Source organism: Cucumis sativus (genome assembly GCF_000004075.3).
Source record: "Cucumis sativus mitochondrion chromosome 1, complete sequence".
Taxonomy (NCBI): domain Eukaryota; kingdom Viridiplantae; phylum Streptophyta; class Magnoliopsida; order Cucurbitales; family Cucurbitaceae; genus Cucumis; species Cucumis sativus.
The window spans coordinates 228,779-236,799 of record NC_016005.1 but is presented as its reverse complement, the minus strand read 5'-3'; positions in this window follow the sequence as shown (position 1 = coordinate 236,799).

Here is an 8,021-nt window from a genome sequence, read left to right as displayed (position 1 = left end):
ATTCCTTTCCTTGACATCTTTGACGAACCTCTGAATCAGGATGTGCCCTTTCCCGCCGCTCTCTTTCGAATGGCACGCGGAGAAAGCTCAATATTCTTTGAGCCTCTAGATTTTATGGATCGGTAACTTCTCGCTTCCTCTTTCTCCCTTCGTACTGGGAGCCTATCCTCAATATGATGCTCGTTCAGCATTCTTCCTAATGGGATGATATTACTCGATTCTTTCGCTTGTCCCAGTTCTTCTTTCAACTCCTACTTCTTTTTCTTCTGCTACAGAAAGAACTTCCACGCAATATTCTTTGCACCGCACCGTGGGGGATAACAAATGGAAACCTGAGAAAGAAAGAAGACAAGAAAGTGCTCAATTAGGTAGGTCGATTTCTCCTCTGCCGTTCTCCTGTCCTGGGGAAGTAGAGCTCAACCGAGGCAAAGAACTAATGGAGCACTTTCATCATCAGAGGCAGAAGTCGTCGTTCTTGCATAGGAAGGAAGCTTAGTTGAACCTATCTTCCCCTATTCTCATTCAAAGGAGAAAGGGACCCTACTAAAGAAGAATTGTGAGCGCTGGAGGCTTGTGAATACCTCGACCCTAACTGCTCCCTTTCTCTCTCTCCCTCTCCTCTAGGTCTGAAAAATTCTTCTCAATCGCATCGCAATATTCTTTGCGCCTTTCTGCCTCTTTCTCGTAAAAAGGGTGAGGCTGCATTTCCTTAGTTGAGATATTACAATAGATTAGGTCGGATCCCTTCGGGAACCTCGGCACTTTTCTCATCAATGAGATTGCAAATCAAGAACAAGAGAAAGGACTTGCCACTTCAACGGAGTTCACTTCCCCAACTCCTTCCTATGCCACTGAAGAAAGAGACTGAGCTGCGGCTTCCCAGAACAGAACTGCTTCTTTCTTAGCCCTTGTGGACACTCCTCCCAGTGCGGGATTCTTTCTTTTTTATGAGAATGGGGATACTTTCTCATTTCCTCTTAAAAGAAGAGGCACGCACTATTTCATAACCTTCCCAAGCTTATTGGATGCAAGAGCTTTTTTCAAGAGCTCACCCGTCTTGACTTTATTCTTAGTGAACTGAAAGGCCTACCTCACTCTATGGAGGCAACCACGCTGCGAGCGTCAATATTCTTTTTACTCATTGACTTTCTTGCGGAAGAGGCATCAAAATAGATCAATGAAAGAGGCTCAAAGAATGATCTCGGACTATTTGATTTTAGTCCGACTAGAAACTGAAAGTACGGAAGAGGTCTCTTTCCGTAGATTAGTATGAAAAGGTGGAAGAGGGAGAATTTGCCGTCTCACTGAAAGCGTCGGAGCTAGACAAGATCCTGAATGGGAGTAGCGAGACTCTATCTATTCTACTTAGTTGAGGGATCCACGTTCTTCATTCCATTACTTCTGTGATTGTGATAATGAGTCAGTCACATCAAGAGAACTCGGAAGCATGCCAAACTACTCCATTTGAACTATAGGAGTATGAAAAGAAAGATCAAGCCTAGCGAAGCGTGAAATCAAATCAAGCGGAAATCTTCTTTGAACCTTTTCTGACTTTCACATTGCTGTCTTTCTTTTGACTTCTTGGACCTCTAAACTCCGATTCTCTCATTGTGAGAACGAGGCGCAATTCAATATGCGGGTGTATTCACTAGACTAATTAATAAGAAGGAAGCGCCCTATCCAGGTACAGGACTAGGACTCCCAAAGTCAGCGGATCTCTCACTTTCAGGGGAAGGGAAGGCCCCAATCCACTGGTCATATCGGCATGGCATCGGTTGTGGCAGAACCTTTTCCACCCCTTGCCCACTCCTTCGGTTAATTACGGATAGTCCGGAGGATAAATGGACGTAGGACCGGTCTTAATACTCCTAACTACGGGCTCATTAACGAGAATGAAAGAAGAATTATGATTTCATAACTCGAATGAAAGAATCATTATGATGTTCATTGTACTCCTTCATTGATTTTGAGATTGCAGACGGAGTGAATTCCAGAATAGACCCGTATTTCTCCGGACCATAAACTCAAACTAGAAGTCTTCATTGATTTTCCCTGTCCTAGGAGTTCTTCTTTCATTGCGTTTTCCCGGCTTTTTTGCTTCTTTTTCATACTTTTTCGAAGATTTCTATTTAACGAAAATAGAGAAAAAAGAAGGCATTTGACTTGATTTCTTGCTACTTTATAGGCCCAAAACCTAGCATTTCCCTCCGCGGATTCATCTGAAATCTAGCAGATTCATAATTCTTCTTTCATTCGAGTTAATGAGTTCATTCTGATTTTCTTTGATTTACTACAAGTCTTCCCCTATTTTCATGAGCCTCGTTCCGAAAATATGATGTTATTATAAACAAGTCCTCGATCACTCAATGAATTCAGCCTCCCTCGTTCTAATAGCTATTCATAGTCCTTCGCTTCAATAGGCTAGAGTCTGATGGACATTCTTGATTTAGGAATGAATGAGTCACCTGGACCTTGATTTTTGGACTGCTCCGAAGGACTGATTAATGGAAAAAAATAGGCGAAGCTATAGAACTCGTCTGAAAGGACTTGTTTTTGATTCCACTTTCATTTCTGGACTCTGAAAGAGAAAGATCGACAGCAGAGTCAAGGGCAACGGATCTTTTCCCTACTTCTTCTTATGACTGAGTTCTAGCTTCCCCTTCTCTTGCTTCGGAAAGATCGAATTCCCTTGAAGCAGCAAGGGCCCTTTCTGCCTCCCGTTCTTTAATTTCAGTGGGGGGTGGAGGGCATAGAAAAATCAGCTTTTAAGTAGAAGGAAGAGATAGGGTTTAAGGTCAATGCCTTTATGGGCAGCTTCTAAATCTACATTTTTGCATCATAGACCGATTTCACTAAAAAGAGCAAGTAAGATAGCTTGACTCAGCTGGAACAACTGACGGCTACTGAAAGAAGAAGAGCGAGCTACCGGAACTGGTCGAGCCTTGAGTCCTCTTGTTTTCTATTTATAGCTTCCCCTATAGCTCAAACTCATGAAATAGATTCTTTATGCTTTTGTACACATTATCGAGTGAAAGCAATCTAACTCATAACGGCTCTATATAGATAGTTTGTGCCTAGTCCCTCTCGCTCAACTTCGTAAACTCTGTTTTCCTTATGATAATGCACTTTTCCCCTTTTCTATCTCATCGACTACGTCTCCGAACCTTCCTTCAGTCGAAAAAATGAGATCTCTTCTCTTGCACGACTATTCGCTTCGCCCCTCTTTCTCTAATATAATAAGAAGACCTGCGAAACTAATAAAATAATCAGAGCTGCTGAGCTTATGTTCTTATTGATCTTGAGTCTGATTTCTCCGGTTGAGTTGCACCTGCGAAACTAATAATCAGAGAAGGACAACTATTGAATGAATAAGAGCGAGCTGCTAATACGAGAATGGCGAAGCCTAGAAAGAAATAAGAAGATATGATGGACTGATTTTTCTTAGAAGGAGACAAGAATATCCCTGTCTTATGGCGCCTGGACCTTGATTTTTGGCGTCTTCTCTGTAGCGTAGTGGGGGTTGAGGCTTTCTTCCAAATAGTAGGTTTAGACTGAAGAGTCCTCCTCGCTTTGCGCTCCCGTGCGTAGGACGAGATGTAGTATCTCCAGTTTGCGCTCCTTTCGCTTGGCTTCGCCCCTTGCCTACGGTCCTGACTTCGGAAAGTTCATTGAGGCGAAGGACTTGCTTCGCTCGAGTCTTAGCAGCGGATCGGACAAGAACCAAAATAATAGACAAAGAATCCCAATTATCAGATAGAATCCCCATTTCCTAATATCGTATTTAATCTCACTCAATTCTCTCTTTAGTTCGGGAGTGGACAAGAATCTCTGTCTTCTTCTTCTTTATCTCAAACCGGACGCCCAATAGTGGACTGCGGTCCCGGAGAGGGATAGGAGTCGGTAGATCTAGGCTTTGGGTCGGATGGATCGGCCTGGGTCTGTCGCAGCCGAGGTTGAAGAAGACAGTCGCTGACGTAGAATGAGTTTCAAGACGCCTCCGGGAATCAGTCCCATCAGTCCGAGTCCGTCCCAGGACGAGGGCAGTAGCCGTCTCAGATCCAGAGTCAGCTACACCAGGTGCAAAGAATATTGCGAGGTTCAAAGAGCACCCCTTTCCTAATTTTGTGCGGATGCACTATCAGTCCTTTCGGTAACTAGTCATTTCTTTTTGATAAGCTAATAATAATAAAACGAAAGATTATGCCCCAGTGCAAAGTTCGGTTAATTACGGATAGTCCTACAGATAATGGATAGTCCTACTTCCATATGGATAGTCCTACGGATAAGAATCCTCCGGACGTAGGACCCTGGACCTTTCTTTGGCCCTGCGGACTGCGGACTCCGGACTCTGGACCCTGGACCTTTCTTTTTGGTCCTCCGGACGGCTCAAAGAATTTGAGGTCTTCTTCTTTCTTATTATAATATCTTTTTTTTGCACCAGGTTAATAATGAACTAATTACTGTACTCTGAGAGAAGAATGACTTATATATGAGGTCTATTTCTGCTCTTCTTATTACTGGATTTCGCTCCGTGCAAGCGCAAGATAGAAAAGTTGTAGCAGGGGTGAGACCGAGGGAGCGGTTACGAGGTCGAGGTTGGTCTTGAATATCAGGATTTGCGCTGGCATTGAACTCTTTATCCTTTTATTCTAATGAACGTATTTCCCATGGCATGGAATTGAGTGAAACCGCTGGGGCTATTGGCCTTGGTCTTAGGATGAGGCATGCATACTCAAGCAAGAAAAGACCACTTCTTATCCAGCAAGGGATGGAAGAAGCGCGTAGTGGGGTCGACTGAAGACCGCGTAGTGGGGGTAGAGAGGAATGGGAATTCTTCTCTTCACTCTTAGAATGAGAGTAAGCGCCTGGTTCGAGGACCTCGGGGAATGATCAGTCTCGGGGGGTTTTGTCCGAATGAAAGAGATCAACTTACCGATCAGCCCAAAGAAATGATAGAAGAGCTTTCTTATCGAAAGAGAAGGAGAAGTCAAAGGAATTTCATGAATAATTACTCAAATTCTTTGAACCTTGGCTTTATGAATAGTCTTTTTTGATTTAGGTCAGAAGGGATATTATTATCATCTCGTCAAATGATAGGGCTAGCCCTAGAACTATTCCCATAGCCGAGCGCTTCTATTTTCCTGAGTGAGTAGAATGGGACTAGCCTAAGATCAATCGTAAGCTCTTGCTTTCATCCTGATCACTTTCTTCTTTCTCCTCTTCTCTATGCTTTCCGAAGACTTTTGCCTGTACCCCTTCCCCCTTCTCCTATTAGTTATAGCTGCCGACAGATGGTTCCATGCCGGATGGAATATCCTTTCAAGTGGTAGATCCTCAAGAAATCCATAAATCTTGAATGAGGCCGACGGATGATGCGGATGAAGGAAGCTGCAAGAGGAAACTTCTCCTGCAACCGGAAGAGCAAGGAGTACTCGCCACTCAACTGGACCTGACCTCGGATTGACTATCCGGTTCCGAATTTCTTATCCTTCCCTTTCCGTGGAAAGTATGCTCCAATCGCTTACCTGTCGAAAGAACTAAACTGAATACGGGTGAGGCCACCTTTATCATTACCTTTTTGATCCCCTCGGCAAAGTTCATCCTCGATTCCGCTATATAGACCCGATCATGCGCTCTTTCTCTCACCCTCCTTCGTCTACTGCATTCTCTTTATATTAGAAAGATTCTAAATCTCTCAAATCTAGACTGGGAATTCATACTCTACCTGCCCATTGGATAGCTTCTTCTGTCTTCGCTCATGACCTTTGGAAAGCCGATCATTGTATGATGATTCTAGTTATAGACCCGAATAAAAAACCTGAAAATATATATTCTTTTATATAAGTCGTTTTGACTCGGCATATTAGAATGAATAAGTAGCAATCTTGACTCCGTCTCAATCGACCCCTACGTGTCACGCATATTTCATTGCGCCTCTCGCTTTAGCTCAATCCCCCACTCGGCCCCGGTCTCATTCCGATGCCTATTACTGGAAGTAGAAAGAATGAAAAAAGATCATAAAGAACTTATCCTCGTCATCCATCTTACCTTCAACCTACGGAAAGGACGATGACCCAAGGAAAAATACAGGGTGGATTCAGGGAGAATCCCGGAAAGGAAAATCACTTCTTCTCTCTTTGTTCTCTGGATCAGCGCCTATTCTTTCTTTTTGGGTCCGTATCCCATCTTAATCCTTTCCCCATTTTTTCTTAGTAGTTTGAAGTGAGAATGAAAGATAATCAAAACCTAGTGAAAAAGAGAATTCGCACTGGAAGTCTTCTCTCGAATTCGGATCTTATGCCTCTCCGTGAGGGTGAGGATAGAAAATGGAAAGTCTCACCTTCCATCCCTTTCTTTCTACTCTGCCAGACCTTGACCGGCTTATCCGACCCCGCACCTACTGGCAAGTCCTTCTATGAAAGAAAGATCTTAGTCTTCCCTGGTACGATTCTGACTATATGAAGAAATCCCTCTTAGTGGAATTAATAGGAGATTTTCCCGAATTTTCTTCTTTGGTCGATCGGCAACTCTCTTCTAGCCACAGATAGGAGACTTTCTAAGACTAGAAAAGCACAAATCTTTTTTCTTAGATTCACTTAAGATTCTCAGGAGAAATTCTTCCTTGCAACCTAACTAGCAGTCTTCTCAGTTTGCATTTTATTCAAAGCATCTACCTTCCTCACCACCTGAAAGGGCAAGGGATCTGTAGTATCTTACTATTGCTATTGATCCAGCCTCTATTCTATCAATTCTCCTAAGAAGTAAGGAAAGGGGCCGGAAGGCTAGGAAAAAAGGATCTTTCATGGATCCTAATACTATCCCGGAAAGTCTTAGCTGGTACCGCCAGGGTTCTTCTTATTTCAATACCCTCATCGTAGCGAGAGGAATAATGGAAGGTAATTTTGAATGCGACCTATGTAAAAGGAAAATCAAAAAAAGCCTGGAACCTCTTGTAAGGCTTCTAAGGAATCGAAGACTGATCACAGACCTAATACAATAGGGAAATTGAACCTTACCTTTTTTCAAATGAATAATAAGATAGGAAAGGAAGTGGTTCATATCCAAATTGACTCCTACTTCTAATGCCATTTTTTCTCCGAAAGAAGAGGCGGAGTGGAGAGTTCATATTTCTCTTCTATCCCAAGGGCAGTTTAAGCAGCCAAAGCCATGTCCAGTTTTCTTCTTCTTCTCTTGCTGACATATCCAATTTGATAGTAAAATACTCTTTCGTCCGCCTAGAATATCTCCTCTCGTCTTTCATGTGCGGTCCCAGCCTGGCGCCCAGGGAGGATCATGAGACTGATGCAGAGTAAGGTCTTTCTTAGTTCTCCAACTTTTTGCACGTAGATGCGAGGTCCTCATCACCTTCTTTCACCCAAAAACAAAGGTCCAGATGACCTTTTTTATCCACAGATTAAGACAAAGACAAAGTACTATTATTTCTCCGGACTATTCAACCTATCCATATTAAGCTACTGAGGCCGACTAAAAAAGCAAGCCATAAGGACTCTGTAGATCGCGAGAATCCATCTTCTGATGCTTGCACAGGTGAGAGCTAGACCTGAGTAGGAGAATGTGGCAAAGGCAGTCAAGAAGAGGAAGAAATCCTTGATTAGGGGCAAAGACCAGTCCCTCGCTTCACCACTTTCAAGACTCAAATCTTAGCGCGCACAGAATCAAAAAGCAATTGAAAGACCCCTATTTATTTATGGATGTTCATTGATTAGAAGTCCTCTGAAATCAGAAATTCAATGGAAAAAGGCTCGGGTTAATAAATATGGATAGTCCGGAGGACAGGTCCGAAGGCGGAATGAAATATGCGGGGAACCCGTCCGGAGGCGCAAAGAATATTGCGTCCTAGGCTTATGAAAGCTATATTGCAGCCGCTTAAAAAAGCTCAATTCAAAAACAAGGTTGAAGATTCATGATCAGAAATTCAGACTGATTGCAGCCGCTTAAAAAAGCTGAATTCATATTCGAAGGAGCAAGGCCTATCCATTAGAGAATTTGACTTGCGACGG